We start from the raw sequence: 22,307 nt of genomic DNA on the forward strand, positions 1-22,307 counted from the left end.
TAGATAAGAAGAGAATAGAAGCTTTCGAAATGTGGTGCTACAGAGGAATGCTGAAGATTAGATGGGTAGATCACATAACTAATGAGGAGGTATTGAATAGGATTGGGGAGAAGAGAAGTTTGTGGCACAACTTGATCAGAAGAAGGGATCGGTTGGTAGGACATGTTCTGAGACATCAAGGGATCACCAATTTGGTATTAGAGGGCAGCGTGGAGGGTAAAAATCGTAGAGGGAGAGCAAGAGATGAATACACTAAGGAGATTCAGAAGGATGTACGTTGCAGTAGGTACTGGGAGATGAAGAAGCTTGCACAGGGTAGAGTAGCATGGAGAGCTGCATCAAACCAGTCTCAGGACTGAAGACCACAACAACAACAACAACCTTAGCTTTATCTAGGGGGTTGCTGTGATTCACACAGTCAAATGCCTTGGATAGATCACAGGAAATGCCAGCCGGTGCCTTTTCCGTTAGTTAACGTCTGTAAGCTTTGGTGAGTTGAATCTAGTTTGCGACCGCCGCAAATGATCGGGTACAGCCGCTGGCTTCAAGGAGACGTGCGAGAGGAGCGGCAGATGCGGCGCCGTTTGCAGCGGGGTAACGGGAACAGCAGTGAGGGAGGCCAGCCGGCCTGCTGGCCTTTCAGAGTTTCGACAGCGCGAGGCTGGCTGGCATTTCACGGAGCGGCCCGGCCGGGCAGCGAGCCGCGGCCTTCGGCTGCTGACGTTGCCGGCGCCTGCGTCGCCGAAACTCAGCGGGGCTCCGGCACACAGCGCTAGTCGCGGCGTCGCGGTTACTGCCTGCACGCGCCAGGCTGCTCTGTACACCAACTTCCTGGCGAACTAAAACCGTGGGCCGGACGGCGACTCCCAACACGGAAGCGTGCCTTATGTACTGTCTACATCTACATACATACTCCGCAACCCACCATACGGTGCGTGGTGGAGGGTACCTCGTACCACAACTAGCATCTTCTCTCCCTGTTCCACTCCCAAACAGAACGAGGGAAAAATGACTGCCTATATGCCTCTGTACGAGCCCTAATCTCTCTTATCTTTGTGGTCTTTCCGCGAAATATAAGTTGGCGGCAGTAAAATTGTACTGCAGTCAGCCTCAAATGCTGGTTCTCTAAATTTCGTCAGTAGCGATTCACGAATAGAACGCCTCCTTTCTTCCAGAGACCCCCACCCGAATTCCTCAAGCATTTCCGTAACGCTCGCGTAATGATCAAACCTACCAGTAACAAGTCTAGCAGCCCACCTCTGAATTGCTTCTATGTCCTCCCTAAATCCGACCTGATAGGGATACCAAACGCTCGAGCAGTACTCAAGAATAGGTCGTATTAGTGTTTTATAAACGGTCTCCTTTACAGATGAATCACATCTTCCCAAAATTCTACCAATGAACCAAAGACGACTATACGCCTTCCCCACAACTGTCATTACATGTTGGTCCCACTTCATATCGCTCTGCAATGTTACGCCCAAATATTTAATCGACGTGACTGTGTCAAGCGCTACACTACTAATGGAGTATTCAAACATTACGGGATTCTTTTTCCTATTCATCTGCATTAATTTACATTTATCTATATTTAGAGTTAGCTGCCATTCTTTACCCCAATCACAAATCCTGTCCAAGTCATCTCGTATCCTCCTACAGTCACTCAACACGACACCTTCCCGTACACCACAGCATCATCAGCAAACAGCCGCACATTGCTATCCACCCTATCCAAAGATCATTTATGTAGATAGAAAACAACAGCTGACCTACCACACTTCCCTGGGGCACTCCAGATGATACCCTCACCTCCGATGAACACTCACCATCGAGGACAACGTACTGGGTTCTATTACTTAAGAAGTCTTCGAGCCACTCACGTATTTGGGAACCAATCCCATATGCTCGTACCTTAGTTGGTAGTCTGCAGTGGGGCACCGAGTCAAACGCTTTCCGGAAGTCAAGGAATATGGCATCCGTCTGATACCCTTCATCCATGGTTCGCAAGATATCATGTGAAAAAGGGGCGAGTTGCGTTTCGCAGGAGCGATGCTATCTAAAGCCGTGCCGATGCATGGACAGCAACTTCTCTGTCTCAAGGAAATTCATTACATTCGAACTGAGAATATGTTCGAGAATCCTGCAACAAACCGATGTTAAGGATATTAGTCTGTAATTTTGAGGATCCGGCCTTCTACCCTTCTTATATACAGGCGTCACCTGCACTTTTTTCCAGTCGCTTGGGACTTCACGTTGGGCAAGGGATTCGCGATAAATGCAAGCTAATTAAGGAGTCAATGCAGTAGAGGACTCTCTGTAAAACCTAATTGGAATCCCATCAGGACCTGGCGATTTATTTATTTTCAACCCATTCAGCTGCTTCACAACCCCAGGGATGTCTATCACTATATCTTCCATACGGGAATCTGTACGAGACTCAAACGGCGGTATGTTTGTACGAACCTCCTGCGTGAAAGATTTCTAAAATGCTAAATTTAAAATATCAGCTTTCGTTTTGCTGTCTTCCGTTGCCAGGCCAGACTGATCAGTGATTGACTGGATGGAAGCCTTCGACCCGCTTACCGATTTTACATAAGACCAGAATTTCCTTGGGTTTTTAGCAAGATCTTTTGCTAAAGTACTGTGTCCTTACCGAGTGAGCTATCCAGACACGACTCGGACGGAACGAATATCAAGAAAAGGAGCAATATTTCCAGATGCTGCTTGCCTTAGTAGCGCAATTTGAATGTGCAATATTATATAGCGGTCAGTACGTGCCGGTTAAGCAAGTCTTTAAGTTCAATCTAAACAGGCAGACACGGAGAAAAGTAGTCGTCGTTTATTGCTGTATAATTTAGTATGGAGCGGGTAAAAAAAAAATTAAAAAAAAGAAAGAAAGCGTCAGCGACTGAAATTCTGCACATGGAGTACATCTGAAATAATACTCCTATGACCGCCACGACAGAGATATTATTACCTAGTGGTATCTTCAAGATTTAATTTTGCTACAATTACAAAATCCTTTGGAACCAGCGCACCAGGAAGAAAAGCAAGGTACTGGTTTCCAGCTACCCTCCGGCACACAGTTTTAATCTATCAGCAAATTTCTAAACAGAGTATGCTCCACTATACAATACCAGATTCATTCTGGACATAATCCGCCCCAAGTCTGTGGCGATATCTCTTCTTCCGTAAGAGCTACTTGTATGGGCGAGCTTCCGCGAAGTTTTAAAAGGAGGGTAAAGGCACTGGCAGAAGTGAGTTACTTAGTGTCTCAGTACTCTTTTGGGCACAGGAAGTTGCTACGTACAGATATATCTGTAACAGAGGTGAAAGGAAACTATTATCCTTAGTATGGTTGAGTGGAGCACGTAGTGAACGGGGCAGTGCCGTTTCTGTACACTGCTCAGTCTGTTCACAGGCCTCAGAGGCTTATTTTTAGTTTACACCGTGCCTACTTGGTCACTTTTCATGGTAACAATGGTTGTCGGTACAGGAAGTCACCCGCCAAATGGGCATACACAACGGTGACGTCGTCGAACATCCAGTCGCTGTCGTGAGCCGAAAGACATCCAACATCTGCGGCATAGTGATCGCTCACGTTCAACACCGCCAGCTCGTCACTGGCCCCTAAGTACCCACGAAGAATGCAACAGAACAGTGCTCTGTTTTCAAGCAATTTTGAGGGCTTTATCTACCGGGGCAGTATACACACACCTCGCTACGGTACATCTGGCCTCTAGGCGTCCATTACGAACAGCAGTACGAATACCCCAGTGCCGTCGCGTGCGAATAATGTGAGCAAGTGAACATCTGGGCTGAAATCTGGATCAGTCGAATTGGGTGCTCTTCACTGACTACTGTAGCACTCGTCTCGTGCCCTATGACTGTCGTAGAAGAGCGCGCAGGCAGCCAGGTACCACAGACTCAGCACAGAGGTGGGTCAGTGGTGTTTTGGGCCAGTATCGCGTACGGATGTCGGAAGCTTCTGATCGTTAATGAGGGTAACTGGAGGACTCTGCAGTATGAGGGCAGGAGCCTCCAACCTAGTGAACAACATTGTAGTCAATATCTCGGCGATGGGTTCGTCTTTCAAGACGATAATGAACGATCACGAGCACCTTCAGGATTCAGGAATCAACTGAGCAGAATGGTCTGTGGTATCTGCTGACATGAGCCCGACTGTAGCATGCTTGGACCTAGCTGAAAGTAGACTGAGTCGTCACACCAGCTTCAAACCACCCATTCCTGCTTTTAAATCCTGTAACCTGTATCCCTGATTTATTGAGGCAAACCTACGCACCGAGCGAGGTGGCGCAGTGGTAGCACACTGGACTCGCATTCGGGAGGACGACGGTTCAATCCCGCGTCCGGCCATCCTGATTTAGGTTTTCCGTGATTTCCCTAAATCGCTCCAGGCAAATGCTGGGATGGTTCCTTTGAAAGGGCACGGCCGACTTCCTTCTCCATCCTTCCCTAATCCGATGAGACCGATGACCTCGCTCTTTGGTCTCTTCCCCCAAAGAACCCAACCCATACCAATGCAGATTAATCAACAAGAGCGTGAAACAAAAAAATCGTAGAAATCAATGTGCCCGCTGTGTGAAAGCATATCTGCATCTACTATGTTTGCATTTGCAGATATAGGGGGCTGAACTGAAGCCAACAAATTCTTGAGCAATTTAAATAAACCAAAATCGTCGTGTGTTGTCCTCACATCCTCAATGCTATTATGTATTTCAGGTCGCAGTAATTTAAAATATTAAGAACGTATTAGTCCACTAAGGTTGCTAGCTGTAAAAAGATTTATTTGATCACTTGGTTTTTTTTAAAGAAATTTTAGCATGTAGCAATTGCAAGCTGTGCTTGATATCTTAGACAATAAGCTTACAGTTATGTAAATGCAAAGAGTGCATGTACATCTATCGCGCCCACTTCAGCTTTCTGGTTGAATTGCTTGAGCTTTCCCTCAAATTTCTTGAACGTCTATCTGAATTTTTAATATAATTATTTAAACAGAAATTCCTTTGGTCTCTCTGTCATCAACAGATATTTGTTTAAAGTATTTCACCTATTTAAGAAATCACTAAACATATGTGATAATGGGAAAAGACTTACAAGAAAAAATAATTCACGGCCGAAGAAATGTCTGTAACAAGAAGCAGCAACTATTCGAAAGTTAAAGCTGACTATTTATTGGGGTCACAGCTGGGATAAAATATAGGCCATCTTCAATGTGGATAATTCTGGGGTCTGTCTTGACAGCGTTAACTTCGTCAGCTTATATGTCTGAGTCAACATTGAAATTTCATGTTTAATGCTCAGACAAGCTCCGTGTCATCAAGCCCACAACTGGGCCGTGGCGCACTTCCTTGCAGCCACGTCGACGGGACGGGGGCCTCCTCAGTCGTCTTCGCATCGGCCACAGTCCTATGAGGCGTGGAGTTTTACTCCGGCGAGAGGACCCTCCAATGAGTGGTGCTTGTGGCGTGCAGATCACGGTGCACCACATTTTATTGGACTGCATTTTATTTGCTGACCAGCGGACTGCAGCGGATTTGCCGGCGGATCTGCAGTCTATTTTATGTAATGATCAAACGAATGTGGTTCGCGTTGTGAATTGCACCACGTTTTTATCAAGATTTTGGGGAGATGTTTTTAATGTGTCAACCGGGTGGGTGGCTCACCCAAGTTTTTTGTAAGTGATCAGCCAGTTGCATTTCCCTGTGCTGTTCTTTTCGCTCTTCTGTGTTTTGTTTTCCCTCTATTTTAATTTCTTGATTAGCTATCTTGCCTCCTCATTGGTTTTAGTGCATGTGAGAGTGCCTGCGCGATAGAGTAATTGTGTGGTCGTTTCGTGTGCATGCGTGTGCGATAGTTTTCGTTCTTATCCACATTCATTTATTTTAATCATTGTTAGGGCGCTGATAACCACGCCGTTCGGTGACCATAAGATCCCCAAACCACTCACACACACACACACACACACACACACACACACACACACACACACACACACAAGATGACGAAGTTGAGACGTTATATTTTAGCAAAGCTGGAAATGGAAAAAAGAACACATTGACACCGGTGTGTCAGACCCACCATACTTGCTCCGGACACTACGAGAGGGCTGTACAAGCAATGATCACACGCACGGCACAGCGGACACACCAGGAACCGCGGTGTTGGCCGTCGAATGGCGCTAGCTGCGCAGCATTTGTGCACCGCCGCCGTCAGTGTCAGCCAGTTTGCCGTGGCATACGGAGCTCCATCGCAGTCTTTAACACTGGTAGCATGCCGCGACAGCGTGGACGTGAACCGTATGTGCAGTTGACGGACTTTGAGCGAGGGCGTATAGTGGGCATGCGGGAGGCCGGGTGGACGTACCGCCGAATTGCTCAACACGTGGGGCGTGAGGTCTCCACAGTACATCGATGTTGTCGCCAGTGGTCGGCGGAAGGTGCACGTGCCCGTCGACCTGGGACTGGACCGCAGCGACGCACGGATGCACGCCAAGACCGTAGGATCCTACGCAGTGCCGTAGGGGACCGCACCGCCACTTCCCAGCAAATTAGGGACACTGTTGCTCCTGGGGTATCGGCGAGGACCATTCGCAACCATCTCCATGAAGCTGGGCTACGGTCCCGCACACCGTTAGGCCGTCTTCCGCTCACGCCCCAACATCGTGCAGCCCACCTCCAGTGATGTCGCGACAGGCGTGAATGGAGGGACGAATGGAGACGTGTCGTCTTCAGCGATGAGAGTCGCTTCTGCCTTGGTGCCAATGATGGTCGTATGCGTGTTTGGCGCCGTGCAGGTGAGCGCCACAATCAGGACTGCATACGACCGAGGCACACAGGGCCAACACCCGGCATCATGGTGTGGGGAGCGATCTCCTACACTGGCCGTACACCACTGGTGATCGTCGAGGGGACACTGAATAGTGCACGGTACACCCAAACCGTCATCGAACCCATCGTTCTACCATTCCTAGACCGGCAAGGGAACTTGCTGTTCCAACAGGACAATGCACGTCCGCATGTATCCCGTGCCACCCAACGTGCTCTAGAAGGTGTAAGTCAACTACCCTGGCCAGCAAGATCTCCGGATCTGGGTGAAGCGTCGTCTCACGCGGTCTGCACGTCCAGCACGAACGCTGGTCCAACTGAGGCGCCAGGTGGAAATGGCATGGCAAGCCGTTCCACAGGACTACATCCAGCATCTCTACGATCGTCTCCATGGGAGAATAGCAGCCTGCATTGCTGCGAAAGGTGGATATACACTGTACTAGTGCCGACATTGTGCATGCTCTGTTGCCTGTGTCTATGTGCCTGTGGTTCTGTCAGTGTGATCATGTGATGTATCTGACCCCAGGAATGTGTCAATAAAGTTTCCCCTTCCTGGGACAATGAATTCACGGTGTTCTTATTTCAATTTCCAGGAGTGTATATTCCATCCATAGGCCCTGGCTCAGTCGCTCAGTCGGTACCGGTCGACCGCCGCGTCATCCTCCGGCAATGGCATCAGTGGATGTGGTACGAAGGAGCGTGAGGTCAGTACAACGCTCTCCCGGCGGCTGTCAGTTTTCGTGACCTAGAGTAGGTACTACTAGCGCAAGTAGCTTAAATGGCATCAGGGGGCTGGATGCATCCAGTGGATGTTCCAATCCTTCCACCAAGGAAAAATTCTAGCAGAACCGGGAATCGAAGCAGGGTCCTCAGCATGGCAGTCAGCCGCAATTACCACTCAGCTGCAGAGCTGGAATTATATACTACATTGTGACTGAGTATGTCCTTTGTTTACTAAAATAAGCGTTATTCGCTCTAAATCGTAGCATGTTGCTTAACAAAGGCTGGCTAAGTAGATCAGGTTCGAAGACGACAACTAAACTTAAAAAAAAAGAGGTAGCTTACAAAATGTTCGTTTGATCAGTTATTCAATACTGTTTCAGTCTTACCGAGTTGGATTAGCGGAAGAGAATCGTCACGGATTCGTTTTGTCAGCACGAAGACGTCCCAGTTATGCTGAGTAAGCTGCGGTGTGTGTCGTTACTAGAGGGGCGTTGTGCATCACCAGGGGCCTCATAGCACTCACAGATGCAGCCTTACAAATAAGTCCCCCAGCGTGTGTCCCGCATTTCAACAAGAGGGGGAACTTTGAGAAATTGAGGCCCCTCGTCCCTCTTAGCGCTGTCGGGAGTGGTCGGTACTTGGATGGGTGACCATCCAGGCCGCCATGCGCTGTTGCCATTTTTTCGGGGTGCACTCAACCTCGTGATGCCAATTGAGGAGCTACTCGACCGAATAGTAGCGGCTTCGGTCAAGAATACCATCATAACGGCCGGGAGAGCGGTGTGCTGACCACACGCCCCTCCTATCCGCAACCTCCCCTGAGGATGACACGGCGGTCGGATGGTCCCGGTAGACCACTCGTGACCTGAACACGGAGTGCTAGATTCTTCTCTCTTACCTTTGGGGAACGGAAGAAACTATTGTTTTACACTGACTGCCCTTTGTCTCATTCTGCGCACAGTATCTTTAAGAGTGTAGCTGTAGCCGTAGAAATCTCTGGAAGGAAGGTGGAATACTCCACGCCAATGTTAATGGGTAAGATAGAGACTCAATATTAGACACAGAATGTTTAACTATTTATCATCTCAATCGTATTTCTCACGTATCAAACACCGGTCAACAATCGGTTTAAAAAGTAACGTAGAGTCTTCTGTACCGAGATAAACGACGTTTTATAAGTAGAAACTTTGGTTCTCTGGAAATATCACTCAACATTTGATCCATAGAAGCCGTTTTTGTTTCCATGTGACGAATCCACCCTTCCCGTGAAGTTGGTAGTTACTTTTTCAGCGCAACTGCGTTGTCCACGCCAAAACCGCAGAAATGATTGGAACATACAACTCTGATTCATTGTGAAATCCTCCTTAAAGGGCAACAACTTACTATGAGTGGATGTCGTAGTTTTATCCCTAGATTTTTAGGGGAATTCAGTCGCTGGACGTTGGCGAAGCGGGGTGTCACAATGATCGTCCACTGGGGCTTACCTGGAACAAAAAAGAATAAAAGTTAGGTACACAATATGTGATAAGAGATTAAGAGCAAAAAAATTTTGTTTTCTCTGTTCCATACTGTTATGCTTTACTTTATGATCAGCTTCTTTATGGACAAAGTATGAGAAATTAGGGTGCCCACAAGTCGCATGTAGAGCGATCCAAACTTTAGGATCGACATTGTACGTGTGGTAGAGCATTTTAAACCGAAAACCGATTATGAGGAATGAATTTTTATGAGAAATGAATTTTTAACGTATTTTGTTAGTGGAAAGAGCTTACACCTATAGCAACAACTAAGCTCTTAGGAATTATTCCTACTGCCGACCGCCAGCATCAGTGCATGCATTAGAATGGTGTATATAATTTTTGTTGCACTTTGTCAAATATCTCCGTTATCTCCATCGGTACTTTATACAATGTATTCTTCAAAGTGCGCGTTTCGGAAAGTTGATGAATCTTCTCCCGTGCTCTTCAACGTAATCTCCCCAAATTCTGTTGTGTGCGCGGTTCATGTCGAGAACCTTGGCCCACCCTGTTGATTGAACGACGCGGTTTCTTAAAAGTTTCTGTGATGATGATGATGATGATGATGATGATTAGTGTTTTAGGGCGCTGAACAACGAGGTTATCAGCGCCCGTTCCCAAAATAAATGTTGACGAGTGCTGCCAAGATCTGTTAAACAAGGATCAATTCAGAGCCGATCTTTGCGAGTATTGTAAATGCTCAAATTTCAAGATTGGACACAGCACGTCAAGACAGGTAGATAAAACTAAAAATAAAATACTAGTACAAAACAGGTAAAAATAATTAACTGTGGCTGGGTGACCACTTACAAATAATGGATGACCAAACCACTTTTCAGCACATTAAGATCTCAATCCCAATATTTTGGGAAGAAGTCCAGACATGACACAAAAACGTAAAACTCTAGACACACTCGCCTCATTATTAGTTAAAATAGAGGGCAAGTCTGGTGGGAAGCTTAAATCTTCCTTCAAACCCGCATATAAAACACACTAAGTTATAATATGTCGTATTGACAGCTATGTCCCACATGTCTGACACGTTGGTGGCTCCTCACGACGTAACATAAAACCATGTGTCAAAGGATAATGTCCTATTCGAAGCCGTGTAGGGGCTACTTCCTCAGCTCGTCGTTGTCGGAAGGGGGTTAGCCACGGTCGGACAGAATCCTTCACCGCTCGCAACTTATTATCCCTCACTTCCAGCCACTGAGCCTCCCACCAACGCATGACCTTCCGAGTCACGAATGATGTTATTGCCTGCAGGGGGACGGAACAGCGAGCAGGAGGTGGGATGGAGCAAGCCTCCTTGGCAGCCGCGTCTGCAAGTTCATTTACAGGAATTCCATAAAATCCCTCTATTTAAAAGATTCTATCCACTGCGGTAAATTTTCTCCAGTTAGACTGACGTCTGTTGCAAAACTTTTCTCTTTACTTTCGCTCTGATTTTCAGGCACCACATCCCGCAGCAGCTCACATTGAGTGTGCTTCTGCAAGTTCCGGTAACGAATCAAATGCAATTCTCATTTAGGACCTCGTAACGATGCAACATTCATTTAGGACAATTGGTTGCGTACTTCAAAGTACTTAGGATAATCTTCCGTCTGTACAATTTATAGCCTAATTGTTTGGCACGCTTTTACACAATCATCCCTGTTCGATAGCGCCTAGACTACAGCGTCGTCGTTTACGTAAGGTTCCTGGTGGGATACCAAGTCGCATTTTTCTGGAATCTGAAGGTTAGGTACAGGATTCACACAGTATTGTAAAGCCAAATGAGAAGCTGCTTTATAAAATAAGCAACGAAGCTGATACTGAAGCAATCGACACGGCGCAACGTCAGAGGATTTGCGCAAGTCTGCGGCTCGTAGGACGTTGCTTTGTACGTATCCTAACCTTCGAGAGAAGGGGTGATCACTAACGGTATGAAGTATCCTTCTCTTTGCACTCTACAGTGTCTTGCGGAGTACAAATGTTATACAAACTTAGGTGTAGGCAAGAAATATTGGGAACATCTGTGGACAGAGAAAGTTTGATAGTCGAGGCAAACTGGAAGCTGCAAGAAATGCTACAGCCTGACCACCAAGTACATCGTTCTTCAAACACCCAAATACACCGTTCGTCATACAGGCAGGCTTTCAACCACGTTCGTTGTCAGATCATCAATTCAGACAAGGCAATTGGGCGTTTTATGTCTAAAAAATTCAAAATTTGTGGTAAGATCCTATGGGACCAAACTGGTGAGGTCATCGGTCCCTAGGCTTACACACTATTTGATCTAACTTAAACTAACTTACGCTATGGACAACACACACACCCATACCCGAGGGAGGACTCGAACCTCTGACGGGGGGAGCAGCGCGGACCACGTCAAGGCGCCCCAGAACGCGCGTCTACCCTGTGCGGCCTTATGTCTGAGGAAAGGTCACTTGGTGGATATCCGAAGTGATAGTTTCTTAACAGATAAAAGTCTGCGTCAATGCTGAATAATCACGCGTGTATCTGCGGATATCCGTAATTATAGTCACTAAAATTTAAACTACAGTGTCAGTGTTATGCTTTTCGTATATTTGCACTACATGCGATCGATAGAATAACTGCTATTATTTTAAGCTACTATTGCTATCCATTCTGGACGGAGTGCTACTGTATTTTTAATGTGCAGTATGGTTCAAATGGCTCTGAGCGCTATAGGACGTAACAGCTTAGGTCATCAGTCCCCTAGAACTTAGAACTACTTAAACCTAACTAACCTAAGGACATCACACACATCCATGCCCGAAGCAGGATTCGAACCTGCGAGCGTAGCGGTCGCGCGGTTCCAGACTGAAGCGCCTAGAACCGCTCGGCCACTCCGGCCGGCAACGTGCAGTATTCTGGCAGGCATAAGCGCGTAGTTGGCAGGTGCAAGGGCTACAAAAGGCTACGTGCCCTTTTCCCCCGTTTTCTGCACAGTTACGTGCATCCTGTTTCCGCCGTACCTCCACCTGTCTTACGTTTGAGTCCTCTTCCGCAGTAGCAGTGGCCACTGATGTAAATATTGAAAGCTGCCACACAACGATGTGAATGCATTGTAGGATGCTCCAATCACTGAAATATTCTCTTAATGCTCTGACTCCTGTTTAACTCACACATAAGACATACATAATATTTGGTATGAAATAAGTGATTTTGTAAACATGTTTTAAATATATTTACAGGTACACAATAGAACGATCATTAAATTGATAAATTATCATTTTGTCGTGATTTAAATTCAGATACTAGGCAGCTCTGTAGGTTGCGCTGTTATATTTGGCCACAAACGGAGTTGTGTCGTGTCGTCGATACGTTGTAAGTGTCACAGAACATGTTCTGTGTCACTGTGAGTGCATTATGTGAACTGGAAGTGGGAAAATTGTTGATACTCCTATGAGTGGTGCTCCCGTAAAATATGGGCACGGATATTTCATACTTTACGAGACAACGTGTCGACGATTTACGCCGCATACTGAGAAAACGGAGAAAAACCACCCGCTAACTCACAACGTGGACTGAAGTGTGTGTTGAGTGATCTTGACGGACGGCCATTTGAAGAAAGCTGTGAAAAATCCGAGGACGACAGCTGCAAAAGTCACTGCAGGATTGAATGTTGCGCTCGTGAACCTTGTCAGCGCCGGCCGGAGTGGCCGAGCGGTTCTAGGCGCTACAGTCTGGAAGCGCGCGACCGCAACGATCGCAAGTTCGAATCCTGCCTCGGTCATGGATGTGTGTGATGTCCTTAGGTTAGTTAGGTTTAAGTAGTTCTAAGTTCTAGGGGACTGATGACCTCAGAAGTTAAGTCCCATAGTGCTCAGAGCCATTTTTGAACCTTGTCAGCGCAAAAACAACACGAAGGGAGCTCCAGAAGCTGGAAACTACAGGGCGAGCTGGTGTTCTAAAACCACTCATCACTGATGTAAATGCACATAACAGGGAAACATGGTGACGAAGCCATGAAATCTGCGCTGTGGACCAATGGAAGAAACTTTCTGAAAGATTTAACAGCCATCTGACTGTCAACAGGTTTTATTTCGCAATCTAGTCTTCGGCCTTAGGCCATTATCAAGTGTTACAAGAATTATACTTCATAATGGCCTAAGGTCGAAATCTAGACTGTGAAATAAAATCTGTTGACAATCAAATGGCGGTTACATCTTTCAGAAAGTTTTATATGACTGTGGCTCCAAACAAAAGTAAAATCATCAATGGAAGAAAGTCCTTTTATCGGACGAGTCTTGTTTCACACTATTTCCATCTTCTGGCCTAGTTTACGTCGCAAGAAAGAAACACGGTTAAGATTCGGTGGTGATATTGGCAGATATGTCGTTGTATTGCGTCGGCCCCATGGGTGCATTGCTGCAAAGAATTATATGACCAGGACCATTCCGAGGTACGATGTTTGTTCCCCAATTGTGATGCTGTGTGCTAAGACGACAGGGCCCTTTTCACACAGCTCGCATTGTCGAGGACAGGTTTTGTGAGCACAGAATGGATTGTCATATCTCCCCTGGCCACCAAAGTCACCAGATCTCAGTATCACTGAATCTTTGTGGTCTACTTTGGAGAGAACTTGCCATTTTGCAGGAAGATTGACCTGAAAACAACCCGCGACCTGTGTTTACCCGTTCGGAGACAAATGGAAGCTGTTTTCAACTCTAACAGTTTACCTACACCGTAGTAGGCATGGTAATGTGCTGTGTTTTTGGTGTGTCAATATTTTTGTCCACCACTGTGTATGGGTAATATTTAATAGGATGCGAAATATGAGGACAACCTGAAAAAAGATTTCACTGGACTTCTCAATGTTGCAGAATTTTTCCTCAGAAGATATACAAAATACATTTCAGCAATGACGAAAGGTTGTTGTCACTAACGGAACATATCGAATACACGACAGGCTATGTTGTATTAAAATGTGGTCATGCTCGGCCACTACGTTCTTAGTCTGTTATGGAATGTAGAGATCTGACTTCAGTAGAGGAGAAAACTGACCTGGCGGAAGGCTTCAGTCAGAGCTTCGGCTTGGGAAAACGTCAAGAGTTTACAAAATGTAAACACCCTTGAATGCGGATAACATTTCTCGCATCCACGCAGGCCTCTAACCATATTTGTATTTGGCTTCGCGCGTGGTGTCCACAACGTCGCTCGCAGGCGGCAGTTGTACAGAGTTTATGAGCTTTGCATGCCAGTAACTTGGATCCCTGTTGTTTCTGGTTTTCACTAAAAAGATATACTCAATTTTTAGTGCAGTTCACCAAATTTCGAAAGCTAAAGGAAGGTTAGTTTCAAAGCGTCGTCGATGGGGAAGCCATAAGAGGTGGAAAAAGAAGGAAGAACAGGACTTAACATCCTGTCCAGAACTATGTCACAGTGCCAAACCAAAAGCCGGAGTAGAGCAATGGTGGGGAAGGGAGACGGCTGAAGCTTTTTTTAAAAAAGCCATCCCTGTATTCGTTCAGTCCGTATACGGAAACCATGGAAAACTCAAGATACCCCATTCTTCACCTGTACCAGTCTAATGCGCCAATTCGCATTTCGGTCTCTGACACGCCGCCTGTGCTTACTATAATTAAACTCCTGTTGTTTTCAGTCCGAAGACTATTTTACGTAGCTTTCCACGCTAGCCTAACCTGTGTAAGCTTCTTCATCTCCGCACAACTACTGGAACCTACACCCATTTAAACCGGCTTACTATGTTCGAGCCTTGGTCTCCCCCTATACTTTTTACTCCACAAACTTCCCTCCATTACCATATTCCCAATTTCTTGTTGCTTCAGGATGTGTGCTATCAATCGAGCTCTTCTTTTAGCGAGATTGTGTCATAAATTTCTTTTTTCTCCAATTCGATTCAGTACCTCTTCATTCGTTGTTCGATCTATTCATCTAATCTTCAGCACCCCTCTGTAACGCTACGTTTCAAAAGCTTCTGTTCTCTTCTAGACAGATTTGGTTCACTTCTGTATAAGGTAACACTACAGGCAAATATCTGCAGAAAAGACTTTCCAACGTTTAAACATGTATTCGCTGTTTAAAAAATTCTCTTTTTCACGAACACTTTTCTTGCTGTTGTTTTATATCCTCTCCGCTCCTGCCATCAGCAAATATTTATCTGCTCAAGTAACAAAACTCATCTGCCACTTTTAGTGTGACATTTCCTAATCTAATTCCGTCAGTATCGCCTGATTTAATTTGACTAATATTTTTACTTTTGTTTTATTTTCTTTAATGTCCAACCTATAACCTCTGTTTAAGTTACTATCCATTCCATTGAACTGCTTCCAGATACTTTCCCGCCTGACACAATTAAAATGTCATTATCAAACCCGAAATTTTTATTTCTGCTCCCTGAACATTAATTCCCTTTCCAAATTTCTCATTGCCTTCCTTCACAGCTTGCTCAATATACAGATTGAATAACATCGAGTATAAGCACCAACCCTGTCTGATTCCATTGTCAACTACTGCTTCCTTTTCATGTTCTTCGACTCTTTGAAGAGAACGTCTCAAAAAAGGTAACGCATGAAAAACAGATGCACGTCCGATCTTCTCAAATGTCTAAGAAAAGAAAGAATGTGCGGTTTTCAACGTCTCCTCAATAAGAAGTACGTAGGTGGTGGAACAGAAGCTCTGATTGGACATGGCTGGGAAGGGGAATGGACAGCATCCTTTGATAGGAACTCTCCTGGTATTCGCCTTACTTGACACGGGGATCTGAACCCGGAATTCTCGAAATTGAGTCCAGAGTCTGAATTGCTCCGCCGCTTCGCTAGATGTGAAAAGTACAAAATTGATGTTTCAGTGTATGATACAGCAAGTTTAACATCAATAGCGGCTGTGGATAATCCAAGCACTGAAACGGTACATACAGTTATTTGTAATTATGGTTGTAGTCGCGTCTATGAGCAACACTTGAACTTAATATCATACTCCTTTCAATCTTCTAAACGTTTTTATCGAGTTCTAATAACCTCGATATCGACGGGACGTTAAACCCAATTTCCTTTCTTCCTTCCTTCTTCCTCGAGTCTGTAGTAACCGGCTTTCATAACTGTGATTGTCTGCGATGTATTTTAGTTTGGACAGTGGTTTAACGTAGGTAAAGGAAAGCGCGGGATACGGTATGGACGTAATTTACTGTGCTTTGAAGCTTTGGTCGGTCTTTGGAAGATTTCTGCAACTGCGTGAGCGTTTTGGTACGGATTCTGTGGGAGGCTTCCCTTCCCTATAGTTCTTAGCAGGTGCTCTCGGGTTTCGTTATGCTGTTTACCGTTTATTTCAGCAAGTTTCCAGCACTTGAAGAAAACTCTTTCAACAGCTTTCTGGGTCAGTAAAATTAGAAGGCTTTCTCGTGACATCAGGGAATTTCCTCTGAACGTTAGGTGAAACAAATAGTTCGAGTCAGAGGTCGCTAAACTATTGGGAATTCCCATGACTGAGCCAATAGTTAATCAACAGGTAGTCACGGCTGTGACAGGCTGACTTCAACCTTTTTCGTGAGCTACTTGAAACTGCCGAAATCGTGGGATGAGGTTGAAGGTTATAAGGCGGGTTTCGACGTCTGAGGGACGAAAAATAGAAGTGTTCCGTTATGAAAATCGGTTATTCACTTGAGTAGAAGTGTGCGACGTGTAGAGATGTGCAAAATTACGCTTCCAGTATAAAGACTTTGCCTGAAATCGCGTTTGCGTTTCCTTCAGATTTTCGTGGCTAGTGAACTTCGGGTGAAGCTGTGAGTGTTGAAACTGTCGTTAAATAGTGTTGCCACAGTCTATGTACGCGAGAAGGACTCAAATCTCAATCACAGTAACAGTAATAAAATTGGTAGGACCCCTTTTGCTGCTATCGCTGAGATCAGATTAGATGTACTCTTCGTAGCAATAGATTTACAGTGAGGAGACCCTCCAGAATGTACATAGAACATGTCGGAAAAACGAGAATACGCAATAAATATGTACAAATAAAAACAAGTATGCCAGTCTACCTTACACAGACCACAAATGCAATGGCCCTTATGGGTGTGAAATAAAGAAACAATCTTAAAAATGTTTTTATTCAAAAGGTAATAAATAATTTGTCACATAATACGTCAGTATTCAATACACTGAGGTGAGACATTTGCTATCGCGTTGACTTTTCGTCTGTATTTAGCAAAAGCGATACAATTCTTAGGGAAACCTCACAACAGACGTCTAACACAATGATTCCCCAAATTTAATTTTTAATGTAAAATGAACCGTACTTTTCCTCCCGCTATGACTGTGGCGTCACCTACTTCGTACGTAGTTAAAATCAACATTCATTTGTGTACTGCGCATTTTGATGATATTTTTATCTGATGATGCTCTATTCGAGACTTCCTTCAAGCTGATCATAATGCAATGATGTACAATGTTGCTCAAATTCAACCGCCCACTTCTTAAATAATGTAAACGACGTAGTAGGCTTTTTATAAGTTTTCACTAACTTTGAAAGAATTTCCATAAGCGATAACTGCCTAAAAGAAATAATTCTATGTTCACACAATAACTAAGTCCATCTATTTGAACGAAATGCACGCGACATCACTACTTTAAAAAAGGCGTTTCTAAGGAAAAATATTTCACAAATCGTGTTGTCATTTGCCTTGCGTTAGTGTAGAGCTTGTACCAACACAGCAAACAATATACGATTGATATCAATAACGTTTTGTTGCCACGTAGAGAAATTTTCGCTTTTTTCGCGTACGATGTTTTCAGGTTTCTCACACCTTTGTGGAATGCATTAAAAAAAGGCACTATGAAACTTCCTGGCAGATTAAAACTGTGTGCCGGACCGAGACTCTAAATCGGGGCCTTTGCCTTTCGCGGGCAAGGGCTCTACCGACTGAATTACCCAAGCACGAGGTCCCCACAGCTCTGCTTCCGCCAGTAACTCATCTCCTGTAAGGATGGGTCGTGAATTGTGCTTGGGTAGCTCAGTCGGTAGAGCACTTGCCTGCGAAAGGCAAAGGTCCCGAGTTCGCATCTCAGTGCAGCACCCGGTTTTAATCTGCCAGGGAGTTTCAAATCAGTGCACACCCCACAGCAGAGTGAAAATTTCATTCTCGAGAGACCATGAAGTTTGGAAAATTCGGCAAGAGATTTTGGGAGACGGGAGTTCTGAGAAAACTCTGGATACATCTGTACAATTACCACCTTGGAAAGGCAGGGACCAGTGTTCTCTGTTGGATAAAGCGCCCTGTATTAATCTCCGAGGAAGTTCGATGATATTGTCGCGTGCCTTGGGACCGGCGGAGCCGCGCCCTGCGGACTGGAAAGGGCGAGGCTGCGAGCAGAGCGGACCAGTTGACCTCTGCGGCCGTTATGCGGGTCCTTGAGGCGCTAGCCAGCCGGCTGGTGACCAGCCAATTCCTTTGTCGGTACCGGTTGGCGGCCGGCGTCGCAGACGCTGTTGCCGCTCGCACACTCCGCTGCTTCCCTCAGCGCTCTCATTACGAGGTGTCCACAGCGGGGACAGCCAGGCATCTCTGTCCAAGAATCCAAGAATAATAGTGTACAGCTCAATGGGACTATGAAAAAAGAGTCAGTGTTATTGGATTGGTCCGTTCGTGCAATGCGTCAACACCGAAAACCTGTATTCGTCAAGACCCCCTGCGAACCTCCACTCACTTTTGGTATGTCTCTTATTCTGCGACGTTACTGAACTTTGACACATGTCTTTAGTGGTACTTGTAAGTTGGTTAGCTGGAAAAAAGCGGACAATAATGGCTTATCCCTCATGCTGGACCCATTCCTCTCTCTGCGAAGCACGTACATTGAAGAGCCAAAGAAACTGGTACACTTGCCTAGTATCGTGTAGGGCCCCTGCGAGCACGCAGAACTGCGGCAACACGACGTGGCATGGACTCGACTAATGTCTGAAGTAGTGCTGGAGGGAACTGATACCGTGAATCCTTCAGGGCTGTCCATAAATCAGTAAGAGTACGAGGGGGTGGAGATCTCTTCTGAACAGCACGTTACAAGGCGTCCCAGATATGCTCAATAATGTTCATGTCTGATGAGTTTGGTGGGCAGCGGAAATGTTTAAACTCAGAAGAATGTTTCTGGAGTCATTCTGTGACAATTCTGGACGTGTGGGGTGTGGCATTGTCCTGCTGGAACTGCCCAAGTCCGTCGGAATGCACAATGGATATGAATGGATGCAGGTCATCAGACAGGATGCTTACGTACTTGTCACCTGTCATAGTCGTATCTAGTATAAGGGACCCGCATCAGTCCAACTATATACGCTCCACACCATTACAAAGCCTCCATACCCGTAAACGTCCATCTGCTCGATACAATTTAAAACGATACTTATCCGACCAGGCAGCATGTTTCCAGTCATCAACAGTCCAATGTTTGGAAGGTAGGAGACGAGGTACTGGCAGAATTAAAAGCTGTGAGGACGGGGCGTGAGTCGTGCTTGGGTAGCTCAGTGATAGCCGGCACGGTAGCTCAGCGTGTTCGGTCAGAGGGTTACGTACCCTCTGTAATAAAAAACTGAGTTAATCGATCATCAACGAACTTCATCGGATGTCTTACGACGTCCGCCCCGAGCAGATACAACGAACAACAGCGAACAAAATGAGACATAAAATAAAGTGGTAGAGAACTTGCCCGCGAAAGGCAAAGGTCCCGAGTTCGAGTCTCGGTCCGGCACACAGTTTTAATCTGCCAGGAAGTTTCAGTCCAATGTCGGTGTTGACGGGCCGAGGCCAGGCGCAAAGCTTCGTGTCGTGCAGTCATCAAGGGTCATGTTTCGTTGGATGGTTCGCACTCTGACACTTGCTGATGGCCCACCATTGAAATCTGCAGCAATTTGCGGAAGGGTTACACTTGTCACGTTGAACGATTCTCTTTAGTCGTCGTTTGTCTCTTTCCTGCAGGATCTTTATCCGGCCGCAGCGATGTCGGAGATTTGATGTTTTACCGGATTCCTGGTATTCAAGGTACACTCGTGAAATGGTCGTACGGGAAAATCGCCACTTCATCGCTACCTCGCAGGTGCTGTGTCCCATCGCCCGTCATAATACCACGTTCAAACTCACGTAAATATTGATAACCAGCCATTGTAGCAGCAATAAAGATCTAACAACTGCGTCAGACACTTGTCTTATATAGGCGTTGCCGACCGCAGCGCCGTATTCTGCCTGTTTACATATCTTTGTATTTGAATACGCTTGTCGATACCAGTTTCTCTGGCGCTTCAGTGTATGTTCGAACTACAGCACAGTCACCTACATGTGGTGGTACCGTCTCAATGAACAGCGTCAATTTGCTGTTGTCCATTTTTCTCTTTTCTCCTTTCATTCAATTTAGCAGAGCTGTTTCGGCGATGATTACACTATCTGATCAAAAGTATACGGATAGTCATGTGTAATGCGGAATTGAGGCTAGATGTCATGAGAGGCGAACCTGCCAGTATAAAAGAGGCGAACAGTATTGTGTTGGCGGTAGAGAAGCAGTAAAAGCACAGAGGACCAGTCAGGAAGGCCAGAGACTTCAAACATGGACCAATGTTTTGATGTCACCTGAGTAAGAGATCCATCAGGGGCATTTCAACCGTTCTGTGGCTGCGCAAGTCGTCTGGCGGCGATGTGATCGTGAAGTGGAAACACGGAAGAAGAACTGCAGTTGAACCAAGACGAGGCACACCGCAAGTACTGATGGACAGGGACCGTCGACCATTGCGGAGGCTGACTGCAAAAAAATCGCGTGAAATCAGCGGAAGGAATCATTCGTGAACTCCAAAGTGCTAGCAGCTGTGCAGCTAACACAGTAGCTGTGCGTACGGAGCTGAAAAGAATGGGGTAGAGTGCTAGGACAGCTCCTCGTAAGTCACATGTTTTTGTAGTCAGTGCTGAGCAACACTTGCAGTGGTGTAAGGAGTGATGACTGGAAATGACTGATATGTGGTGGTGAATAACGCTGTATCGTGTGGCAATCTGATGGGAGGGTTCGGGCTCGGTGAATGCCTGAGAGCGTCACCTGCCATCATGTGTAGTACAACAGTGAAGTATAGAAGAGGTGGAGTTAGCTATGGGGGTATTTTTAGAGGTTAGGGTGTGATCCCCTTATTGTGCTTAAGAATACGCTAAATGCGGAATGATACGAACACATGTTACAGCACTGTGTACTGTGTACAGTAGAGGAACAGTTCGGAAACGATAACGTACACTATCATGAAGCAGCATCTGTGACGCCATGATTTATGGACAACAACATTCCTGAAATGGTCTAGCCTGCCCAGAGTCCCGACCTGAAACGAATTGAACACCTTTGGCATGAATTTGAGCGTCGACTGCGATCCAGGCTCCAGCGTCCAACATAACTACTTTCTCTGGTTTTGGTTCTTGAGGAAGAATGGCCTGTTGCCATTGCTCCATAAACATTCAATGCCTCACTGAATGTGTCCCCAACAGAATTTGAGCCATGATTAAGACAGAGGGTGGACATACCCGTATAAATATGCAGTCACCGACATCCAGATACATTTGATCAGATAGTGTATTTGGAACACAGAGCAGTTTCTCAACAAAATAAGGGAAGCCAAATTGGAAATCACGGAAGACGCGAAGCTGGATGGCCGACCTGGGATTCTGCCGAACGCGATTCCTGTGCCTTAATCGTGATCATAGAAAACAAGAGTCAAAGTAAATAAGGAGTTGCTTGTTACTGGTCATAAATACGTGTTCACTCGTTTACAAGTTGCATAGCGTGTAGTGCATAAAGTAGAGTTGTACTGCGTAGCAGAGTAACCATCTGCGGAGGCCACGGTTTTGAGCTGTAATTAGCTTGTAATATGCTGTTCCTACTAGGAAATGATACTATTATATTATTACTCGGCAAAGTAAGCTGAAACCTTGAACGGAGTGGCAGTAAAGTCGTGATTACTGCAGAGAAACGGGCAGCGGAGAAAATAACAGTGTACTACTCGAGTATTCTTACACGTGGATTGTTGATGAAATCTTCTCCTGTTATCAGCTGAGTCATGGGGACGTGTTGTTGCAACGTTGCGACAACTTTCCTCGTCAAAACATTGCGATAACACGATAGCACGTCTCGGCTGATAAACCGAGAATCTTTTATCAATGAATTTCGCCGAGAAAGCCTGCAGTCCAGTAAGGTGGAATGTTATCCTACGTAGCACATCACTTAAACAATGAGCGCTACTTTTG

The 22,307-nt window shown here is 45.7% G+C and overlaps 1 protein-coding gene across 2 annotated transcripts in view; it reads right to left on the reverse strand.

Annotated features, from left to right (window-relative positions):
- The window catches only part of LOC126483845 (chitin synthase chs-2), a 347,785-nt gene that overhangs the window by 191,981 nt on the left and 133,497 nt on the right, over nt 1-22,307 (reverse strand). The gene's annotated exons all lie outside the window — the stretch shown is intronic.

The sequence above is a fragment of the Schistocerca serialis genome, chromosome 6 (assembly GCF_023864345.2).
Source record: "Schistocerca serialis cubense isolate TAMUIC-IGC-003099 chromosome 6, iqSchSeri2.2, whole genome shotgun sequence".
Lineage (NCBI taxonomy): Eukaryota > Metazoa > Arthropoda > Insecta > Orthoptera > Acrididae > Schistocerca > Schistocerca serialis.